The following is a 24,730-nucleotide window of genomic DNA, read 5'->3' as shown; positions in this document are numbered from 1 at the left end:
TCTTCTTGCCTTGGTTTGGCTGTTCTCTCTGGACTATGGAGAAATCGTGGGAAGTGTGGCTGTCTAAGCCGCAGGAAGAAATGTATCTAGAAGTTAAAGGAATCCTGGCACAGCAAAACAGGAAACTTGCTCTGGAAGATCTAGAACATTTTTTTGACCGGCTTTTCAAAAATTTCTTTTATATTTCTTGAGACTTACTTTTTGATATTAATCCTCCTGGAATTGGTACCTTGGATTTTTGGTCCGAGATCTTGGGTGAGAGATTGGCTCAATCAAAACATGGACTACTGATGGAACTTCTCCGTGCATCTCCTGTAATCAGTGAAGCTCTTCAGGAGCATTTGCATGGCCCCATTATCTCTGTGGCGGAAGATGACCATCATCACATGGCTGGGACCCTGTGGCGGCCATCCCAGGGGCGCATGACTGCAGCCACAGGGTCTCCTCTACCCATGCTGGTGGACGTGCCTGCGCTGGATACACCCAGCCCCCTTGGGAGCCCTTGCCTTATCGCGGACCCCATCCCTGTCTTGGGGTCCCCTGCTGCACGACCGCGAGTGAGAGAGAGAGAGACGCCGCAGGCGCTGCGGATGCCGTGAGTCACGTGCAGCAGAGGGGCGACCCTCGCGAGCAGCCAGAGACCGGGGGTCAGAGTGGAAACCCGCTCCGAGCACACGGCTCAGAGAGCTTTGTAGAGTGAGAAGCGGATGTTTCCATAGCGACACGAGAAGCCGTGCAGCGCAGCACAGAGCCGAAGCAGCGCCGCTCAGAGGGCGCGGAGCAGCAGCAACGCGGGCGCCTGACTGAGACGTTGGAGTCGGTGAGGCAGCAGCCTCGCAGGACCAGCAGCCACGACACAGACACAAGTAAATAATAGGAGAAGTTCTAGCAACGAAAATCACAAGAATTGTGAAATGGTACAATGTCAAAAACAACTATGGTTTTATAACGAGATGTGACAACCAGGAAGATGTATTCATCCATAGAACTGCCATTAAAAGGAATAACCCTGAAAAATACCTCCAAAATGTAGGAGATGGAGAAGTTGTACAATTTGATATAGTGCAAGGAAGAAAAGGCCCACAGGCAGCCCATGTGACAGGGCCTAGGGGTATTCCAGTCAAAGGCAGCCATTATGCACAAAATTATAAACAATATCCATCCCAGCAACTTCCCTACCCGCAGCCTACTTTCCCCTTCTACCCTATACCCAATATAAACCCTTTCCTAAGTTTACCCCATCCCCAATTTATCCCTAATCCGTTTTTCACCCCATGGCTCCCCTATACAATTCCCTTTCCCTACAACCCCTCTCCGATGCCAAGGGGGGGATGAAAAAGGGGAGGGAAGAAATTAACTATTTTTGTTTGAAGTTCCAACAGGTACAAATGGAAGAAACCCTCTCCTGCCTCAGTTTCCCCACAAAGTATGCTCAGAGAGTCCTGTCTAAGCTGTTCCAGAGAAAAAATCTGTTTGGACATTGAGAGACTCAGGAGGGTGGCTTGTTTTCTTTTGAAACTGTTCTTGTTATCTTATGTTTATCCAGTTGTTTCCAATGTTAAGTTTTAAATCTCTTTTAGTTAAAACAAAAGGGTGAAGTGTTGGGGCTCCTCCCCCCTGGCGTGGGGTCCGGGGGGAGGGGGACCCTGGGGTGGAGGCACGGGGTTTCCCTACTCCCTGGTCAACCTCTTTCCCCATTGGTTGTTTCGTGTTCCCCTGCCCAGGAGGACCCTGGTTGTCCCGTGATTGCTACAGTTCCTCGGCAGTCCCCGGCCATGCGGCTGGAAAATAAACACCTCTGAAAACATCTACCAAGAATCAGTCCATATTTCTTTTCAACGGGCCCCGTTGTCTTATACATGTTGCAAGAATCCCCACTGCAACAAAGTTCTGGGGTGAGCATTTTTGCATGTGAATCACTCTGTTTTGTACACTTTTGTTATTAATATTTTTGCTGTTGCTGCTACTGTTTTTCTTATCTCATTGCTGTTTCCAGTAAATTGTTCTTATCGCAACCAGTGATCTTTGCCTTTTGTGCCTCTAGTTCTCCTCTCCAGCTGCCTCAGGGGAGAGGGAGCATGGGAGTGAGCGAGTGGCACATGATTTCAGTGGGAGCACTTCATTGGAGAATATCATTCCTAAACCACAACACACGGGTTTAGAGAAAAGGAAGAGTAAAAGAGAGAAAACTTGGAGTTTTACATAAAAATTATTTAAGAAGCAAAGAAAAAGTAGAAAAAAATAAAAGTGATACAAAGGCATCACCACCTTCCACAGGTAGACCAATGCCCAGACGGTTCCAAGGCAAAAGATGAATAACCTCCCTAAATCTCCTCTTTTCCCTTTTTATTGCTGAGCATGATGTTTTAAGGCATGGAATATCCCTTTGGTTACTTTGGGTCATCTGCTTTGTTGTGTTCACTCCCAATCTCTTGCACAAATCCGTAATCTATTCACTGAGGGGACAGAGTGAGAAGCAGAGAAGGCCTTGATGCTTTGCAAACACCATTCAGCTATAGCTAAATCATTAGTGTGTTTTAGTCACAAATCTAAAACAAAGCACCATATGAGCTGCTCTGAAGAAAATTCACTCTATGCCAGACAAACCCAGTACCTGCACATACTTCCTTTCTTTAGTGCTTGCCCCCTCCCGTGCTAGCTTAGCTTTATCTCTCTCTCTTTCATGTGCTCTCTTGCATGTGTTTTCTCTTGCATGCTCTTCCTTGCCTGTCTCTTATGTGTTCTCTCACATGCATTCTCACATGCTCTCTCATGCTCTCTTGCATGTGTGCTCTTTCTCAAACGTACTGTTCTGCATAGTCTCTCATGTTCCCTCTTCACACACATGCTTCCTTGCATGTGCTGTGTTCCATCTTTCTTCCTCTTTCCCCTACCTTGCATGTGCTAGCTCTCTTGCATGAGTTTCTGCTCTCTCACATGCTCTCTCCTGCATGCTCTCTACCCTGTTTGCTCTCATGTGCTCTCTCTCATGTGCTCTTGCATGTCTCCCATTCTGTTCATGGCTGTGACAGCAACAAACTCCCCTTGTGAGAGATGATGCTGTTTTGGTTTTTGCTTTTTTTCTTTTATATGTTCTCTGTATTCTTCGCACATATATTTGTAGCTCTGTAGCCTATTGTATTAGTGGCTAGTTTTCCCAGTAATTTTCCATGACCTTTCCCTAGGCAGAAAGACAAAACAAATTCCAGAGCTCCAAGCCCCGGGGGGTACAAGGCCCCTATGCTATCTTGGTTCTTCCTGGCTACCAAGGTTAACTCTTCAAGATACCTTTTCAGGGACAAAGTACAGCTAGTGCTGAGGAGGGGGTTCCAGAGAAGGGGCTTTGACACTTTATTGTGTCATAAATTGAGTCTCTCCTGATGGGAGAGAATTTGCTGAAAGTCCTTGCAAGGCGTTTAAAAGATAAAGCGAGACGTCTTCTGTAGTTTCAATGCTTCCAGATAGTTGTTTATTAAGTCTTATCAGAGGAACTGAGCCACTAGCGTGACCCAGGTACAGCATGGAAGGAGGAAAAGTAGGAGTGAGAGCGAGAAAGACCAATTATCAAGATTTACACAGCCTTTTAAAGACATTTTAACCAATAGTTACTAAAAATATACATTATTTTTACTTTCTTACCAATTATTCAGTAACACAACTAGGAACTGCGGAATTTTCTATCCAATCAATCCAAACTACTTTTACTGCAAAATATGGAGTAATAGAAGAAGGAGAAGAAGATCTAGAGAACAACAACAATCCTCCATTTTGATATTTTTTACTCTTATCTATTTACTATAAAGAGAAGCCTAAAACCTCTAAATTTTTCACCATATGACAATCTTATATAGTAGTCTATCACCTAATTCACACCACTGTATTTTCTAGTTGTTGTCTGACTGTTGGTAATTTTTTCCAAGGTTTGAAGCTAAAACAGTGTTGTTCAGGGGGGTAAAAGCCCTTAAAAACAGGCAGAGAAATATTCTCGGCACTCTGGGTTCCTACAGGGCTTGACCTGGGGGGGGATTGCATCACCACTTGTCCTCCTAATTGATGCCTTTTATTAATTATGCTGATTTGCTGAACTTATAAAAACTGTATTCACCCCGTGTGAGTGGGCTTTTGTGGACATTCTCCATAACTTCCCCTGGAGGCTGCCAAATAAAGATCCACTTTTATATTACCTGCTATACTAAAATTATCTCGAGTTTCATTTCTAGGTTGAAAAAGGCAACAGGGACATCACATAGTAGGAGTCAAAGGTGCACAAGGGAAATAGCAAATTTGTAGGTTAGATTTGATGAACTTCAATTCCTCACTAGTGTGTGATTGATATGTTTTCCCCTCCTCTGTTATTTTTTTTCTTTTGGTAGCTAAAGGAATACATTCAGGTGTTGGATCAGGAAGATACATGTATGTGGAGTTACAGAGGAAGCCACCACTGCATTGCATGCCTGGACGGAAGGCCACGGGGGCAAGAATGCTGAGAAGCGTGGAAGAATGTTGACCACACAAGATTCGAAAACAGGAAAGGCATCCTGTTTCCTAGCCGATGGTCCTGAGAAAAGAATAACAAACTGTCAAGATGACAGATTTATTAGGGAACTGTAACCGGCTTTAGGAGGGCAACTAAAAACAGCTTTGTCACAGTTGAGACGAACGCGACACTCACGAATCACACACACCAACTCCGTTCAGAAGGCAAAAAACATCTTTAATTCTACAGAGCCTCTTTTATACAGTTTCTTGGCACTCGTGCTGTGTCCCCATTGGCTTCTACGTTAACACCCTACAAAACTACTGGTTACTTGCAACTAACACCCATCTAAAACAATCTAAAGCAAATAACAGCCTCCCTAGAGCAAGTTGTGCTTTCTATATCTGTTGTTTTGGATTCTTGCTTCTGTTGATGTTAAAACTTCTCACGGGTACAAGCCAAATTCTCAAGGGTATAGAGTAATTGTGCTCAAATCAATGTCTGTGAAACTTTCTGAGCAGCTTGTCGGTTTCCACACAGCTTCTCAAGCTAAAAAGTATAAATGCTGTCTAACTTTACAATAAACCAGATTCACTTGCTTCAGCTTGTGTCTCTCACTTTCGTATGCCACAAATGATGCCCGAACAACAGGGACTTCATTACTGCTGACATGATCCAGTCTGGTGGCGTACCCTGACCGAACCAATGGTGGGTGTGTTCAGCTGATCACCAAGGAGCTCCTTTCATCACTGGCTATAAAACAGGTTAGCCTTTGCGAGCGGTTGGGAAGCATTTCTTATAATGGGGCAAAGTGCAACGAAAGACCAAAAACTGCATAAAGACTGTCTGTTGTGTATTACCAGGGAACAAGGATATAAACTCCAACCCCAAAGACTTATACAGCTACTCATATGGGTCAGACAATTTTGTCCCTGGTACCCATCAGATGGCTCCTATGACCTTACTCACTGGCAAAAGGTCCTTGAATGTTTACAAACCCACCAAATTACTCATCACAATGTCTACCCTGATGATATTATTACTTGGCATATGGTATACTCTGCTTTGCAACAGTTTAAGGAAGTGGATTGTGTCCTTGCAGATGGTCCTCCTGCACCCCCATCAGATATTGTCGTTTTTGTTAATGAGACTTCACCTGAGAAGAATGATCCTGAGAGAGAAGATCCTTTTGATCCTGGCCCAGTTGACCCTGAACAAGAACCAGATTTATATCCTCCTCTAGCTCCAGCATGTGCTATGGCAGCAGCTTCTCCTAGAGTGGAAGAAATATTACAAATAGCAGGCAAAAAAGCTGTGGCAAATATTTCACAAACTCAACCACCTTATGCCACCTCTTATTCCTCTAGCGACTATGATGAGGAAACAATGCTACCTATAGGACCTGAATCAGAAAGATTTATACAGAAATGCTGACTACGGGCTTTGGAGGAGGGTGATACTGAATTTTTTCAAGCAATGCCTGTCATATATTGCAATCAAAACACATCACGGACAATTGTCATATGAAATGGAAAAGGAACTGAGGAAATCGGTGAAGGAAGATGTGTGGTGATCTGTTTACCCACTGCTTTTCTGATCCCATATTGTTCCCCCCACTTTCCCCTGCCCCTAGCCCTGGCCACTCCCTCGGGCTCTCCCTATTGGTTCCTGTACCCCAACTCCACCCATGTACCGCCCGTGAGCCCCTGAGAAAAAGCTCCTGCGCCCGGATCATGAGGTGTCTCTGACTCTGGGGATCACCGGGAAAAGATGTAACTATTAAAGGTCCTCTGAAACCCTTATGGAGAGACCCTTCTCGCCTCCTTGGCCATCACTGTGTTGTAGAGCTGATAGCTGCCGGAGCAAAACTGCAGAGCCGTCCAAAATGGACTACAGGAGGACAGAATGGCTGTCCTGTCCTAAGAAGTCCCGCTGAGCTCCCATATTACCGCAGGCCTGGGTCCTAGGGTATATCACCATGTCCCGCAGCCATAGGGAGGAGGAGGAGAGAAGATCCAGCAGGCAGGAATTGTGCAGCAAGATTGATTTATTTAATCATTTTACAAACTCTTTTATAGACTTTTTCTTCATAGTCTAATTGGACAAAGGATCAGCCACCCCTTGGGGGTGATTGGCTAAAATCCTAAAACATCCATTGTCAAAATATTTTTCTACTATACTGTAAACAAGACTTTTCAAGGTTGCAGGTGGCTTGGTTGTTTACATTCCCTGCTACCTCTTCTGCGTGAGAGAAAAGTCTCTCACGGACTTAGAAAATAGCAAGAAAATCCTTGCTAGCAGCATTTTTGTATCTACACTCCCAGGGAAAGCTGCAGCTTGCTAAACTAAATCTAGCACCACAACAAAGATGGTTTACAATCCTCCTTTACTATGAATTTATTAGATACAATTGTGGAATCACATACTATGTTACCAGTGGATTGGAAATCTCTTTTTAAAACAATATTAACAGGAGGGCGATACTCTGTCTGGTGGATGGAATTTGTAGATTTGGCTCAAATTCAGGTGTTGAATAATGGTAATCAACAACCACCAATCAATATAATGGCCCCCCAACTTTCTGGTACAGGCATGTATGCTACTGCCCGTGCACAATTGCAAATTCTCCCACAGGCATAGGAACAAGCTACTGTTATCGCTCTGCGTGCACTACGAAAGGTACCTGATACAAAAAAATTAGACTCCAATTTTGCTGCTGTTCGGCAGGGTCCTCAGGAACCATATATTACCTTTATTGATTGATTGCAATCAGCTGTTAGGCGGCAAATTGATATTCTGGGGGCAGCTGGTGCTGTTTAAAAATCTCTTGCTCATGGGAATGCTAACAATGACTGTAAAAAAGCCCTGGACCTGATACGGAACTGTGCTGATGTTGAGCTTTCTGATTATATCAAGGCATGTGCTAATATCGGCTCGGAACAATTTAAAGCAGAACCGATTGCTACTGCAATAGCCCAACAATTACAGGTTGCCAGAGCAGCTGTTAAGTGCTCTGAATGTGGGGAAGAGGGCCACATTAGAAAACAATGTCCGAAAGGACAAAAAGGCAATAAAAAGCCCAAAAACCTTGTCCTCAGTGCCAAAAAGGGTTTCATTGGAGCAATCAATGCCAGTCTAAATATGACAAAGACGGCAACCCTCTCCCAAAGCAGGGAAACTCGAAAGGGGGCACACGGTGCAGTGCCCCCCAATCCAATGGGACCCCACTCAATCAGATGCCAATACAAGCACAAACCTTGCAAGGGGCACCCCCAGGAGTGCTGGCTTGGACCTGGCTGTCAGCGCTACAACAGTCCTAAATGATACCTCTGTTCATCTGCTGCCCACCTCTGTGTATGGGCCATTGCCATTTCAAAAACATGCTTTACTCCTGGGACGCTCCTCTACCACCTGCAGAGGACTCATTGAATCCCAGGAATCATTGATGCCAACTATAAAGGGGAAATTAAAATCATGGCTTGGACTCCCAATCCTCCCTGTACAATGGCACAGGGAGGCCGATTGGGACAATTAATACTGCTGCCAGCAATTCCCTGTTCAGCACAGATCTTACAGCAACAACACAATGCAGAAGGATTTGGGAGCACAGGTACTCCACAAATATATTGGTCAAAAATCATAGGGGTACAACAACCATTACTCACTTGTCAAATAGAATCTAAGTCTTTTACAGGTTTAGTCGACACTGGTGAAGATGTTTCCATCATAGCCCGAAAGGAGTCGCCTCCTGAGTGGCCTCTGGCACCTTCAACTGTGATGGTAGCAGGAGTCGGTGGACAACAAATTCCCTGGCAATCAGCAAAAGAACTGCAGATCATCGGACCAGAGGGCAAGACTGCCACCTTGTGGCCATATGTACTCCCAAGCCCAGACCCTTTGTGGGGGCAAGACCTAATGACGCAATGGGGTTTGATCATTTCAACACATTTTTTATAGGGGCTGCTGCTCAAACTAACTTGGCTCACAAGTAAACCTGTTTGGGTAGATCAGTCACCCCTCAAAGGTGAGCAGCTTCATCAAGTCCAAATCCTCATACAAGAACAATTTCTTTTGGGTCACATAGTCCCTTCCACCAGCCCATGGAATACACCTATTTTCGTTATTCCTAAGAAATTGGGAAAGTGGAGGCTTTTACAGGATCTCAGGGCAGTCAATGCAATCATGTTACCTATGGGGGCATTACAACCAGGAATACCTAACCCCACAATGATTCCAGAACATTGGGAACTAGTGATAATTGACTTAAAAGACTGCTTTTTTACAATTCCTTTGCATCCTGACAACACACCTTAATTTGCCTTTTCTTTACCATCTGTCAATCATGAGACCCCTATGGAACGATACCACTGGGTTGTGCTACCTCAGGGTATGAAAAACAGTCCTACTATCTGTCAATTCATCATTCACTCAGTGATACAACCAGTATGGCAAAAAATACCCATCTGTTTTGATGTATCACTACATGGACGATATTTTAATTGCTTCTGACTGCTCTTCATTCTTACATGATTGCCTCGCTGCTTTAAAAATAATGCTTACCAGCAGAGGCTTGTGCACAGCCACAGAAAAAATCCAAACAGAACCTCCTTGGAAATACCTGGGCTCTAAATTATTAGAAGCAACAATCACCCCACAGCCAGTAACTTTAAAAACCCACATACGCACATTGACTGTTTTGAAAAAGCTATTAGACACCATTAATTGGATTCACCCTTTATTAGGAATCACCACAGAAGAATTATCCCCTCTATTTCAATTGTTAAAAGCTGACCCACATTCTTCTTCCCCTAGGCAGTTAACAAAGACTGCCTGAGAGGCTTTGGCTGTAGCGGGTTGAGTTCGAAACCAGGCAGAAACACTAATTAAATGTAGTGGTTTTGGTTCAAAATATTCATTACTTACTTATTTTCCTTCTGTGAGATAAGAATTAGGAGAAAAGCAAAGCAGGCACAAACCTTAAACAGTTGCAGTACAATGAAAGAGTTTTATTACTAATAGAATTAAAAGTAAAGAGAAAATAACAAAACAAAATTAAAGCAAATCCCCCCCCCCAGCACTTCTCTCCTTTTACCCAGCTCACACAGGGGATAACAGAACATGGGATGTTAGTCAGTGTTCCAGTTCTTGAAAAGTCTCTCTCTTATGCTTAAGGAAAAAAGGGTTTTCCTTCAGTTGCACGTGGTTCCCAAACTGCCACTAACAGCAGATCCGCCCGGAAACAAACAATCTGCTGTGTGTAAAACATCTCTCCCATGAAAAATCTCACAGTTCCTTCACACTACAAAACATGGGCCATCACATGGGGTTATTCATCTTTTTAAGGATAAGTTATTTTGGCCTGCACACAAAGGCTTTTCTTCACCACAAGTCTCTAACAGCCTCTTACTACTTCTATATAGCCTGGCATAGGCATTCTTCACAATCTTCACAGGCACACGAAGATACTCCATCCCCCCATGTTCTTCAAATGGATTAAAGAGACAAACAGTTTGTGGTATTACAGTTTCTTACCACGGCAGGCAAGAAGGTTTCTTTTAAGCTGCGCGCCAGAATCGCGGCACCGCCCTCTTTTCTCCCGTCGCCATGCTCAGCTCCTTCCCACGTGACTCACTTCTCTTTCTCTCTGACTCTGAAGCCGCCATGTTGAAGAGTGTTCTTGTTCAGGCTTTACGGTGGGGAAAACCTCGCTCCCTCTGTGCTGTTGGCTGTGTGGTGTCCTCTTCAGTTCAGCACGAAGTGTGCTGGCTGCAGACAGGAGGCTCTGCCGGCTCCCATTGACTCCGCCGGCTCCGCATGGAGAGGAGAGGGACCCGCCTGTCCCCAGAAGCCGCGCTGGATGGGTTTAGCTGTGAGCAGTCCATGGCTGGTTTTAGCTGCCTGCGGCTCTGGGACAGTCTCCCCCAGCCACCCAGGGTCCGTGCCACAGTGTTGGGAAAGGGGGGAAGGGGCAGTGGTCCCGGCCCGGCCCGGCGGGGCCGGGAGGCTCGGAGCCCCCCCACCTCCCAGCAGGCGACCTCCGACAAAAGGGGAAGTCCCGCCTTTCCGTGCAGTTTAAATATGTAAATTGTGAGAAGCATAATTGGTCTTAAAGACTGTCCATCAACTCAGGGTCAACCCAATACATTGGCACATGTAAGTGACAAAATTATTAAAACCTTTGCCACACGTCGGAACCCGAATTTGCCTTTGCGGTTGCTCCTAATTCTACAATCCTTTCAATCTTATGCTCTTATTGGTCAATGTGATGTACAGGAACATCGTCTCTGACTATTAGAATGAATTTTTCTGCCACACACTTTTGCAAAAACTATAGCCACTCAACTTGAGACACTTATTCAACTGCTGTCGATGGGACTACTCTGATGTCAGAGCCTGACAGGACACGATCCAGCAGTAATACATCTTCTTATTGCAGCAACAGAATTAGAGAATCTATTCAGGGATTCACTGTCATTTCAAATTGCCCTTGCTGACTATGATGGACAGTTTATCCACTCGATGCCTTGACATGCACTGTTGTGCAATCCTTCAAAGAACTTCCCTTCCAACTGCCTATCCCTGATGCAAAAACTGTTTTCACTGATGGATCAGGAAAAACACACAAAGCTGTGACCCTGTGGAAAAATGATATGGGACAGTGGGAACATTCGATAACCTTTCAACCTGGATCTACCCAATTAGTCTAACTGGTGGCTGTGGTAGAAGCATTTTGCCTTTTTTCACAGGAACCTAATAACATTCTTTGTGATTCTCTTTATGTTACAGGAATCGGTGAGAGAATTGAGCATTCATTTCTGAAGGAAGTCTCTAACAAATATCTTTTTGTGTTATTAACCACTTTATACAGCCTTTTACTTCACAGGTCTCACAAATATTACATTCTGCACCCTAGGTCACATATCACTCTGCCTGGACCTATAAGTGGAGGGTAATGCGAGAGTGGATGCTCTCACCATGACAGTCACTATGCCACAAAAGTTAGGGCAGGCAAAAATTTCTCATGATTTCTATTATCAAAATGCCCAAGCACTGGCAAAACAATTTGGTTTAACTTTGTCACAAGCATGGGATGTAGTGAATACTTGCTCACAGTGTCAACAGACTCTTTGCCACAGACGTTAGGTACAAACCCATGAGGGCTGAAACCTAATGACATTTGGCAAACAGATGTAGCACACATATAGAGCTTTGGGACTTTTAAATATGTCCATGTTTTCATTGATACCTTTTCAGGATTCATAGTAGCAACAACAAACAAGGGTGAGAAATCGAGAGATGCCACCTGACATTGGCTACATGCTTTTACTATGATGGGAATCCCTCAACAGATAAAAACAGATAACAGACCCACATATACATCTCATAAAACACAAGAATTTTTCCACACTTGGGGTATCAAAGATGTTACAGGTATTGCCCATTCTCCAACAGGCCAAGCGATAGTGGAAAGGGCACATTATACATTGAAAAACATGCTACAGAAACAAAAAACGGGGAACCCGATAGGTATGCTCCCTCAAGAGCAGCTTGACAAAGCAACCTTTTAATTTTTTTGAATCTCTCCACTAGAGATGACCTAACAGCACATCAGAGACTCCTAGGTCAGACCGCTGATAGAGAAGGAGTTCACACAGAAGTTACATTCAAAGATGTACACAGCAGTCAGTGGAAAGGTCCAGTTTCACTGTTAGCTTGGGGGAGAGCTTACAGATGTGTTTCTCTACCCACAGGACCATATTGGCTCCCAGCGAGATACATCAAACCCAGCCAAGGACAACCATGAATTGTGTTGTCTTTCTACTGCTATACTGCCATCAAGTGGTGGAAGGAGGAATCTACTGGGCACATATTCTTGAGCCATCACTGTTCTGCCCTCTGACCTGGTAGGATCCAGAGCCTCCCCTCAGCAACAATGGAACAGAATGGGTAAGAGGAACTTGGCTTCCTTCCCTAGATCAGGATATTGTAGATACGTATATTAGCAATGCTACTTATGTTACTGATTTACCACCTATATGCTTAATGTGAAATCAAACAAGTACCTCTTTACTTTGTGTGAGTGACCGAGACAGGGGACCCAGACCAGCAGGGAATCCGAATTGTTTATTCAAAAGAAACGAGCTGGTTTTAGACACTTTTTCAAGGCACAGTATTTCCTTACATAGTAATTCTCACTATGTGACCTATCCCATGTTGCCACGTCACCAACACGCTTTCTAAATGTCCTTCTATGGGGTGATCACGCAGCGTTCACCCATCTGTCATCTTCCAGCAGGCTTCTCTCCGTAGGGGTCTGCTGCGTGACACCTCCTCCCCCCAGGGTCTGGCGGAGACAAGCCTCTCTGTGCTGCCATGTGTTCCTTTGTACTGCCATGTGCTTCTTTGTGCTGCCATGTGCTTCTGCAGCTCAATTCTATCTTCTCTCTCCGCACAACCTTGTGCTAATTCTTCTATGCAATTTCATTTAATATATATACACTCGGAGAATGCAAGAAAATTGACTGCTATTATATTGCCAGCCATTCTATCTCCAACAAATCTGTGGATGCCACTCCACCTCATTTCCCCAAATGTCATTTTATACCCATTTCCAATATACAGCATTTGGAATGGACATCATGTATAGGACAACGGCCACAAAATCAATTCTTACAGTATGGGAGGGTAATTGATTTGGAACCAGATGGTATCCTTAGAGAAAATGGGACCAAAAGGCAAACTGCAGTATTGTTTGGCATGATGGTGGGATGGCCGGACCATTAATTCAATGTTATTTAGGTAATAATCAATCCCATGTGTATAAACATTTGTGGAAAATGTTGTTACCTGCTTTTGGCAATAGGATGTACCAAGTAAAATTGAATGGGAATGTTACAGTTGCCAATTTAATGTTGCTGAAGGACCACTAATGACTTGTACTTCACACCTGTCTGTTTTTGCTTTAGCTAATGATTTTTTGATATAGAAATAGTTTGTATTTTTAGCCGATAATTCTTTTGTTTTCAAATCGTGTAACTTATGAGGATATGCGTAACTATTCTGTCCTTCTTCCATTTAAAAGAAGACCTGAAATTTGGGTACCTGTAAATCTGACTTGGACTTGGGAAGGACAAGATGGTCTTTCACAATTGGCTCGACTATTCCAAGAGGAAATCCAAATGAGTAAGAAACGGGTTTGCAAATTTCTGGGTTGGCTAATGTTGGGGTTTTAGGAGTTCTCCTTCTGTTTTTTTTTCTCTTAAAGAGTTTTCCCCATACATGTTGCTAGGAGACAATAACAATTGGATACCTAAGAGAGACAAAAGACCTGGCCACAGCTTGGGGGAGGGGTCCAGCTGGCTACTTTCTTTTGCCTGGGGTTTTCTCGTGTAAGGCAGAGAGGCCGCGAGATCTGGACTGGGAAAACGGGTTGGGTGGAGCCCCTAGCTCTCTTGTTCTCTTGGCGTTTGGAGGGGAGAATTCATCACCACTGCAGGGTTCTGCCTTCTGCTGCCTTTCTTTTACCACAAGTGGAGCTTGCTCGCTGGAGCAGCTGTTGCATTGGGACCCTATTTAACACCCTACCTCACTAAAAGAGGGACTTTTTCACCGTCTGCTCGGGTCCCTCAGGGGAAAAACCCTGGGATCCTGAGCCTGCTTTTCCCTACCATGCTGGGAGCTGGGCTGCGTCTGCCCTGCCCTTGCCGTTCCTTTTCCACTGCTCTGAGTCTTCGCTACACTGTAGCTCCTCACCTCCTGCCTGCCGAGACATCCTGGGCTTTCCACTACAGCTGTGGAGTTTGATACATCTCGTCTACCACCTGGGATTTTGTGCTCATTCCTGCTGTTCCAGTTTGCTGCTCCCAAGAGTCCTACTGAGGCACCGGGATTGGCTGCCCCAGGGGGGTTTGTGAAGCCAGCCTTTCTTCCATCCCTTCCCAGCTCGCCCAAGCCGCCATTTCCGTGTGCTCCCCTAGCTCACACCAGAGCGCCCGCTGCAGCTGCAGGGGAATCATCGCACCTGCCCTGCCCACTGGGAGCCACCGGCGCCCCTGCAGGCTGCGACCATCACTACACCCAAGGGGAAAGTGCCTGACAGCCGAGAAGGCTGTCACTGGGTTTCTGGTTTTGTTTGTTGTTACTGCCATAGTTATTGTTGTTTGCTTGCCTTATTTTATATATCTGCCTTAGAAAGTGCTCTTTTATGGGTAGGCAAAAGAGTTGAGGCCCAAAAAACTCTTCTATCCCTACGCTGTGATTTGGAACATATCCATAATTCTTTATGTGTCACTCCTCTTCCGTGGAATGACACGGAACAAAATTGGCAGACACTTAAAAACCACCTCCAGGGGGCCTTTGATAAAACTTTACTACAAGATATTCAATCATTTCACACTCAATTAAAGGATCAACTCAGAACTTTACAAACTCTGGAGGAACAAAAAGTGTTGACAGATCTAAAAAATGATCTCTCTTGGCTAAATCAAAAAAATTGGTTTTCTGGAATAAATTTATGAGTTTGGGTTTTCATTGGATTGGGTTGTTTGGCAGTGATATCCTTTTTAATCTTCTATCTTGTTCTTTTCAACACAGAGCTGTTAAAAACACACAAAAAACAAGTCATGGTTACCTTAGCCTTATCTATGACCTCAATAAAAACAGAGGGGGGAGGTGTGGAGTTACAGAGGAAACTGCCGCTGCATCACATGCCTGGACAGAAGGCTGCAGCAGCAAGAATGCTGAGAAGTGTGGAAGAATGCTGACCACACAAGATCTGAAAATAGAAAAGGCATCCTGTTTGCTAGCCTGTGGTCCTGAGAAAAAAACAACAAACTGTCAAGAAGATGGATTTATTAGGGAACTGTAACTGGCTTTATGCAGGCAACTAAAAACAGCTTTTCAGGCTAAAAAGTTTAAATGCTGTCTAACTTTACAATAAACCAGATTCACTTGCTTCAGCTTGTGTCTCTCGTTTTCCTACACTACACACACTCCTTTCTGGCAAAGCAAATTAACTCATGTAAAATGAGCAGAAAGACAACAGTAGAGATTCCCTTGATAATGACAAAATTAAAAAAAAATTTTTTTAAAAGAGTCATGATTCAAAAACTGCTATTAAACTCTTGAAGAAAAGAGAAATATATAACTGTATTATATAACAAGTTGACACATGTGACAGACAGGATGCCATCCAAAGGGACCTGGACAAACTCGAAAAGTGGGCCCATCAGAACCTCGTGCAATTTAACAAGGCCAAGTGTAAAGTGCTGCACCTGGGTTGGGGCAAACACTGCTATCAGTACAGGCTGGGCAGAGAATGGATTGAAAGCAGCCCTGCCAAGAAGGACTTGGGGGTGCTGGTGGATGAGAGTCTGGACATAACCCAGCAATGTGTGCTGGCAGCCCAGAAAGCCAATCATGTCCTGGGGTGCATCAAAAGCAGTGTGGCAAGGAGGTGGAGGGAGGGGATTCTGCCCCTCTACTCTGCTCTTGTGAGACCCCCACCAGGAGTACTGTGTCCAGCTCTAGGGTCTCCATCACAAGAAGGACATAAACCCATCAGAGTGAGACCAGAGGAGTACCATGAAGATGATCAGAAGGGTGGAGCACCTCCCCTATGAGGAAAGTTGGGATTGTTCAGCCTGGAAAAGAGAAGGCTTCAGGATGATCTTATAGAAGCCTTCCAGTACCTGAAGGGGGCCTACAAGAAGGCTTGAGAAGGACTTTTTACAAGGACATGGTGAGAGGACAAGGAGGAATGGCTTTAAAATGAAACAGGGTAGGTTTAGATTAGATATTGGGAAGAAATTCTTTACTGTGAGGGTGCTGAGGCACTGGAACAGGTTGCTGAGAGAAGTTGTGGATGCCCCATCCCTGGAAGTGTTCAAGGCCAGGTTGGACAGGGCTTTGAGCAACCTGGTCTAGTGGAAGGTGTCCCTGCCCATGGTGGGTTGGGGGGTGGGGTGAGACACTGAAATATTAAAAGTTAATGACTCAAACTATCAGCCATTTGCAAAAGCAGTAGGTGCTTTGCTAAGGCCAGGTTTGCACCCCCTAACTGAAGGGGAGGAGGAGAGATTTTGGGTGTGGTGGCGAAACCTCTGATCTGCACAACAGCCCAGGTGCAGAGGGAGTTTGCACCCAGCACAGGAGGATGACCTTTGTTTAGCAACAAGCTGTTTTTTGAGCCACATGGGGGAGAAGGCTGATAAGAAGCAGATCCTTTGAGGTGGGATAATGCTTTTTATCATGCCAATGTCTTCCCTTACACAACTGGCTCAGGTGTAAAACTCTACCCCCAGGGGAGGTATCTGGACATTCCCACATAGGCCTGAAGGTATTAATCCCTTCTGAGATTATATGACTGGCTCAAGTACGCTGGTGTGAGAAACAGCTGTCATGTCTTAGAAGGTGTCATAAACCATCAAAGACCTCCTTAGTGCCCCCACACTCATTTCTGGGGCCTTCCACCAGAGGACTGCGCATGATTCACAGTGTTACATCAGCCAGGTTAAAACTCCCCCATCAGGGGAGGTATCTGGGCCTTCTTACTTGAACCCATTGAACTTTATATTGTGTGGGCTTCCCCCACCCTGACAGATCAAGACCGCAACCATCACTTCAACCAACAGGCATCTAAATTTTGGACAATGCTGTCAGGCACATGGTGTGATTCTTTGGGTGTCCTGTGCCGGGCCAGGAGTTAGACTCAATAATCTTGATGAGTCCCTTCCAACACAAACCATCCTATGATCCTATGAACTTTTCCAAACATTAATTTTAAAGATAATCTCAGAATTAAAGCCAACTGCCAGTTCCCCCAGTCAATCTTATGGACTGTCATGGTAAAAAACAAAGAAACAAAAAACTAAAACCAAACAAAAACCCCGAACACTACCTTCCAGAATCATTCAGTTACCATCCACCTCCACCCAATTTGCAACCAGTCTTGTATCTTCTGTGAATTAACACTCATGGGAGTTTTCATCAACATTTCTTCACTCCACTTGTAACATATGCTTTATTCCTCAAAACATACGAGCACCTTTGTGGCCCCCAGTGCAAGGGCTTGTTCAGAGCCCTGATTAACACTTGTATTCATTTTAAACTTTAAACAAAGAATTGCAAGACAAATTAAGACAAGAGAACTACATTTTTTTTAAAAAGAGACTAGATGTGCATTACCTGACTCATGTTAAACTGCCTCTGTATGCATTGCTAATTTACAAGAAATGAAAGGTAAGTTTTAAGAAATTCTGAGCAAATTAAATCACTTTTTTTTGTGTGTGTGTAAAATAAGGACTAGCACATGTTTAAAAATAAATATAGGAATTGCTAAGAATCTCATTTTTTCCTTCCAACCCTAGATGCTAAAGGATTCTGTTTGGCAATTTCAAGACATGTATGATAGTCAATATATCACCTAGTCACATAGCTACAGACCATACCCTGAACACTTTATGATATGCTGACAGGTAGGTGATAAAGCACATTCTTGTCAATGTGAAAAAATACAAAGAAAAAAGTTTGTCATTACATTTTATTTTGGTTGCATTGGAAATGTTGATTTAGGCAAGAAATGCAATTTTCACAATGCAAATAACATCCTTATCTGTTCCAACTCTTGTATTTGGTCTTGAAATTCTCTGGATCTTGCTAATCTTTTTTGATAGCAGCTTTCAGTGATGAAAATATCACTGTGCTCCCTGTAACTGCCAGGTTATTAACCTCAGCAATTAAAAGTTTTGGTTTAATTTTCTCTTGTAGTTCTGTCTATAATATGTGCAAGTCCCTCTGATGCCATGATGATTTTTTGCCTTTTCTTTTATACCCCTTTATACCTTTTTACAACTTCTGTACTCTTAGTGCTTTTTGCCTACATTCTTGGACTTGTTTGTCAAGCTAGGAGACTAAACATTTTAGAAGCTTCGTAGTTATGGATCAGTATGCCCCAGACCCCAAGGTCCTCTCCAGAACACATTCTGTAAACTAAGATAGAACTATCCAGGTGAAGGTTCCTTGGGGAGGGGGGGCTCATTCGAGCCTCTCATTGGGGAATTTTTGATAGATATGCTAATTAGTAAGACCTGTAATGTTATACCAGATCTTTTGTGTTGTGTGCATTGCGGTGTGCATTGAGGTGTATTTGACCTGGACTTAGTGCACCTAAGGATCCTTAAAATAAATACCAAGGTAAAATCCCTTTTTCCCTTCTAACTGTATTTGACTCTTGACTTTAAGACCAGGGAAAGGCATCACCTCCCTCCTACACAGGAGGCTGTAAATTATAGGCTGTTCAATGCCAAGGTTAAGAGGATGAGATACTTAAGGGGAAGAGGGATAAAGGAGACAATTGAGGGGATAGGGTGATACCAGATAAGAAGCTCTTCACAGTTACTGAGTCTGATCTAAGAGCAATGTAGCCCTGTACACATACCACCTGAGCCAATAAGCCCCACTGCAACTACTCCAAAAGCCCTACTTTGTGTCTTGTGGGACTCTATGATGTGCTGTGGAGAGTACTAGGCATGTCTTGAGCTGGCAGTGTGCCATGCTGCATTATAAAGTGTGGAAATGCAATCCCCTTGCACTGAAACAGAGGCCTTCTTCACTCATTTGACCTGTTCCACACTGTTTAAGGAAGCACTTCGAAAGACCTTTCCAGAAATTCAAGCATTTTGGCAGAAGGGTTTTGATACCTGTGTAGATCACTGACAATTAAAACAGAAATCATGACACTGAATTTAGTATTTAGCCTAAATATCTGAAAGCATGACATCTGCTAGAGAAACAACACAGCAAAGCACAAACAGTCCAGGAAGTTCCTGAAAAGCATTGACGACAACTTCCTGTCAGAGGTGGTGGAGGAACCAATGAGGAATAGTATGCTGCTTGACCTTATACTAAGAAAGAGGGAAGGCCTTATTTGAGATGTGAAGGTTGGGGGCAGCCTTGGCTGCAGTGACCACGAGATTGTGGAGTTCAGTATCGGGCAAGGAGGAAGCAGGGCAGCACATAAGATAGCAAACACGGACTTCAGGAGAGCTGACTTTAGCCTCCTCAGGATCTTCTTGGAAGAATCCCATGGGAACGGACATGGCAGGGAAGGGAGGTCTAAGAGAGCTGGTCACTATTCAAGCACCACGTCCTCCAGAATCAAGAACAACACATCTCAATGAGCAAGAAATCAGGCACAGGGGGCAAGAGACCTGCGTGGATGAATAAAGAACTCCTGTCACTACTCAAGCATAAGCAGGAAACACACAGGAGATAGAAGCAGGGTCAGGCCACTTGGAATGAATATAGAGAGGTTGTCAGAGTAAGTAGAAATGAGACGAGGAAGGCCAAGGCCTATCTGGAATTAAATCTGGCCAAGGATGTTAAGGACAACAAGAAGAGCTCCTTCAAATACAACAATAACAAAAGGAAAACTAAGGATAATGTGGACGAGTTACTAAATCCAGGGGGGGAGACCGGAGACAGAGGATGCAGAGAAGGCAGAGTTACTGAACGCCATCTTTGCATCAGTCTGCACTGACAAGAACAGCCCTCAGGGATCTCTGACCCAGGAGACCAGGGTAAAGGAATGGTGGGAGGAAGACATTCCCTTGGTCAAGGAGGATTGGGTCAGAGAACACCTAGGCAAGCTTGACATCCACAAGTCCATGGGCCCTGATGGGATGCATCCAGGAGTGCTGAGAGAGCTGGCGGACACCATAGCGAGGCCACTCACGATCATCTTTTAAAGATCATGGAGATCAGGAGAGGTGCCTGAGGACTGGAAGAAAGCAAATGTCACCCCGGTCCTCAAAAAGGGAAAAATGGAAGACCCAGTGTAGCGGGTTGGGTTTGTAACTGGGCAGAAATACCAATTTAATGTAGTGGTTTGGTCCAAAATACTCATTACTGTTTATCTTCTGTGAGATAAGAATTAGGAGAAATGCAAAGCAGGCACCAAACTTGAAAGAAAATAAAGAAGTTTATTAACAGACCTAAAAGAAGAAGAAAAAAAATCATACAACACCTTCAGAACTCTTCTCCTCCCCCACCTTCCTCCCTTCTCCAAGTGACAATGTAAAAAGACAACCCTTGAGATGTTCAGTCTGTTTACCACTTCCATAATAACCTTGTTCAGTCCATTTAGGAAGAGGAGTCTCTCTTGCCCATGCTATGAACACATTATCACAACGAGACAGCCGCCCACTTCCAAATAACTTTGTTCAGTCCATTTAGGAAGAGGAGTCTCTCTGCTCGCATGTGAGTCCCTTCCCCCAACTTGCAACTTTTCCCACAACTGCTTTCGAGGGTCCACTCTTTTGAAGTTTTTTGGGGTACAATTTTAAGGTTGAGCCGTTCAGAAACAAAAGTTCTCTTCACCCATCTCTGAGAGCATTTCATCTCTAAGAAATGTCTGGGAGCATCTCTAGGAACTGAGGTTTTCTCCTGTCCCATTTGGAGCAAAAGTCCTCATCGCTTCCATCTCTCCCTGTCCAAACTTCTCTTGAAATTACAGCTGCGTCAGCATCTGCCTTTCTCAGCGCAGGTGCTTTTGCTTACAAGTTGAATTGAACACTCCACCCCCCATATCTTCATGAAATTACAACGAATACTCTGGTATATCATAGCTTTACAACAGAATTTCAGCTTTAAGCATCTCCTCTTTCTCTTCCCTCAGGTTTTCAGCTCTTCACAGCACTAAAAGGGTTAATCTCACCTAGGCCTTGCAGCTGGAATGTTGCATATCACTGTCAGTCACATGACCTCTGCCAGACAGTGGTGCTGCTTTTGCTGAAATCTTGGTCGCAGTGGAGAGGGGGGGGGAAGCCGAGCCACTCTGGCTGCCCACAGCCCTGCTGGGGGGGGGGGTCCACGGGTGGAACAGGGCCACACGGCTCCAGGATGGCCGTGGCCCGGCCCGGCCTGGCCCAAGCAGGGCCTGGGCCAGGCCCGCTGGCCCCCCCACGAGGCTCGCAGCCACCTGTCCCAGCACCGGAAACGAGACAGAGAGGCTCTGCCTCGGAGTTTCCTATTCTTAATTGTGGATCACAGAGGCGGTCACAACTTTATGTTCCTTAAAGAATTGTCCATATTCAAACTGGCCAGCTGATAGGTTCTGTCAGGTCATAGAGGAAGATGTAAGCACCTCTTTGCAAGAACATCACTTCCGGGACTATGCTTTGCTAGCCTATGACACCCAGGGAGCTACAGGCCAGTCAGCCTCACCCCAGTCCCTGGAAAGGTGATGGAGCCCTCATTCTGGAGGCCATCTCTACCCACATGGAGGACAAGAAGGTGATCTGGAGCAGTCAGCATAGATTCACTAAAAGGTAATCATGCTTGACCAACCTGATTGCCTTCTACAATAAAACAACTACATGGATGGATGAGGGGAGAGCAGTGGATATTGTCTACCTGGTCTTCATCAAGGCTTTTGACACTGTCTCTCACAACATCTTCATGGGCAAGCTCTGGAAGTGTGGACTGGATGAGAGGACAGTGAGGTGGGTTGAGAACTGGCTGAATGGCAGATCCCAGAGGGTTGTGATCAGTGGCACAGGGTCTAGTTGGAGGCCTGTCACTAGTGGTGTCCCCCAGGGTTCAATACTGGGCCCAGTATTGTTTAACTTATTCATCAATGACTTGGCTAAAGGGGCAGATGCCTCCTCAGCAAGTTTGCTGACAACACAAAGCTGGGAGGAGTGGCCGATACTCCAGAATGTTGTGCAGCCCTTCCGAAGAACCTCAACAGGTTGGAGACATGAAATTCAACAAAGGGAAGTGCAGGATCCTGCACCTGGGGAGGAATAACCCCATGCACCAGCACAGGCTGGGGGCCAACCTGCTGGAAAGCAGCTCTATGGAGAAGGACCTGGGGGTCCTGGTGGACAATAAGTTGTCCATGAGCCAGCTGTGTGCCCTTTTGGCCAAGAAGGCCAATGGGATCCTGGGATGCATTAGGAAGAGCACTGCCAGCAGGTCAAGGGAGGTGATCCTGCCCCTCTACTCAGCCCTGGTGAGGCACATCTGGAGTTCTGTGTCCAGTTCTAGGCTCCCCAGTACAAGAAAGACATGGAGCTTCTGGAGCAGGTCCAGCAGAGCACTACAAAGATGATTAGGGGACTGGAGCATCTCTCTTACGAGGATAGGCTGAGGGAGCTGGGCTTGTTCTGAAGTGTGCTAGTTTGTTCTGAAGACACTGTTATTTATCTGTAAACATGACATCTTCTAAAGCCAGTCTCATTTGCAGGATCAAAGAGCTGAAGAAAGGGATTAAATGTTCTACCCTGTCACAAACAGGTATTGGACAGCTGGAAATGTATCTCCAAAATGTGTCCAAAACATTCCCTCTTTGCCACCTGGGAAAAAGAGTTCTCCAAAGAAATTGAAGCTAGGCCTCCAGCATCCCTCAAATGCTACAAAGGCATGTCCTGCAATACTCCAGCCACTGTGTTCCTTTTACCTCTATCCCCAGGAGAATCAACAAAGAACATGTCTACAGAGGAAATCCCAGCTCATCATAGTTCCAACACACTAGCCCTACAGCTAGCACATCCCCTGAAGAAGAAAACTGATGATCTGTCTCCCCACTCTGAAAAGAACCCCATTGCAAAGGATTTCATCATCAAAAATGCTGCCATGGCAGAAACAAAAGAGAGTGGCCAGAGGTACAAGTATACACAAGACAGATCACCTGTCCAGTGCCTGAAAGTCCAGACAGTGCAACCTGTTCAGAAACAGCTTGTTTCTAAGAGATGATATTTCCTTTGGAGATGGAAATCTGCCTTCTGACAGCACACAGGAATGGGGAAATGCCTTTGTTAAACAGTGTGTTGAAACCTGGACAAATCTGCCTCCATTTCAGAAGGAAAGGGAAGAGCATTTATGTCCTTATCACCAGCAGTTTCAGCAGACACCTACTCTACAGCAAAAATTGAACTATCAAACTCTTAAAAGGTTTTTAATGCAATACAAGTCCAAGGAGATTCAAGCGAAGCAGGAGCTGAACCTTACTCCCACAGAAGTACAGAGCAAAGAGGGGATGCAGCTGGAAGATCTGGATGACTGATTTCAGTGAAAATTCTTTCTCACCTGCCTGCAGTCAAAAGAGTGTGAAAGGAAGAAACACCAACAAATGCAGTTAACATTAATTTTTTCCTTCATCAACAAGAACAAGGAAATGAGGAAAAGCAAAAAGGCCAAAATCAAGGGGATTTATTTTTAAAATATGCAATACCCATTCAAGAACATGAACTAGATGACAGCTGGGATTGTAGTGAGGGCAGCCCAAAGACAGGGGAATCCATTAAAAATGCAGGCTGCAGCAAAACTCCATCAGACTGGAGCTATGACTTAGCTATTGAGTCCTCTCCAAGCAATACTGCAGAAAAACCTTACTGCCTGCAAGATCCTGCTTGTAACTGGAAAAATGGCAAATATTTCCTAGCTGATCACAAACAGTACAAATCCAAACACAGATGTCTCATTTATTCCAGTGAAGTCACTTTGACTCCAGAAAAGGATGCTTCAAACCTATATGTTTCTCCTGTACCGAAATCAGGAACTCCAGAGGGCAGATATACCTCCAGCATGAAGAGAAGGAAGAATCCACTTTGGATAGACAAGCTGCCCTTGCAGGAGATGTAAAATGGAAAGCTTGAAAAAACTGAGTTAACCATTCCAGACTATCCAGTTGTTCCTCAGAATCCACTTCTGAGCTAATGGCCCCTCTCATGGTGTCCCTTCTTGACTACGAGGAAACAACTGATACAGAGAAAATGTCTTCTAAACAAGAGAAGCTGACCTGTGGACAAGAACATACATGGTTCCCAGAAAAGGTTTGAGGAAGAGAACTGGCAGTGTATGAGAAGCAGAGCTCTGCTGGACAGCATGCTGTACCTGGGGGAATAAATGCATTGTGGAGGAACACACTGCACCCTTCTGCATTTCCCACAAACAGGGGTCAAGTGGCTTTCACCCACTTGCTGTGATGTGAAGCTATGCTGCTGCCTTCTGGGCTTGGGTTCATCAAAGTAAGGAGTCGTTCACAGTCCATTTGTTGGACATGACCTGACAGAAATACCTGCAGCTGAATCCACGGGCTTCAGGTGTGCTGGTTTTGACTGAGATAATTTTCTTCCCAGTGGCTGGTATGGGGCTGTGTTTTGGATTTGTGCTGAACACAAGGTTGATAATATAGAGATGTTTTTGCTATTGCTGAGCGCCACTTGCACAGAGCCAAGGCCTTTTCTGCTT

The 24,730-nt window shown here is 44.8% G+C and overlaps 1 pseudogene; it reads left to right on the top strand.

Annotated features, from left to right (window-relative positions):
• The first annotated feature begins 422 nt into the window (after positions 1–422).
• On the top strand, positions 423–24,385 carry LOC116437366 (annotated as a pseudogene).
• The last annotated feature ends 345 nt before the right edge of the window (positions 24,386–24,730 follow it).

The sequence above is a fragment of the Corvus moneduloides genome, chromosome W (assembly GCF_009650955.1).
Source record: "Corvus moneduloides isolate bCorMon1 chromosome W, bCorMon1.pri, whole genome shotgun sequence".
NCBI lineage: Eukaryota > Metazoa > Chordata > Aves > Passeriformes > Corvidae > Corvus > Corvus moneduloides.
The sequence above is the reverse complement of the archived record's forward strand: the minus strand, read 5'-3'. Positions and strand labels throughout refer to the sequence as shown.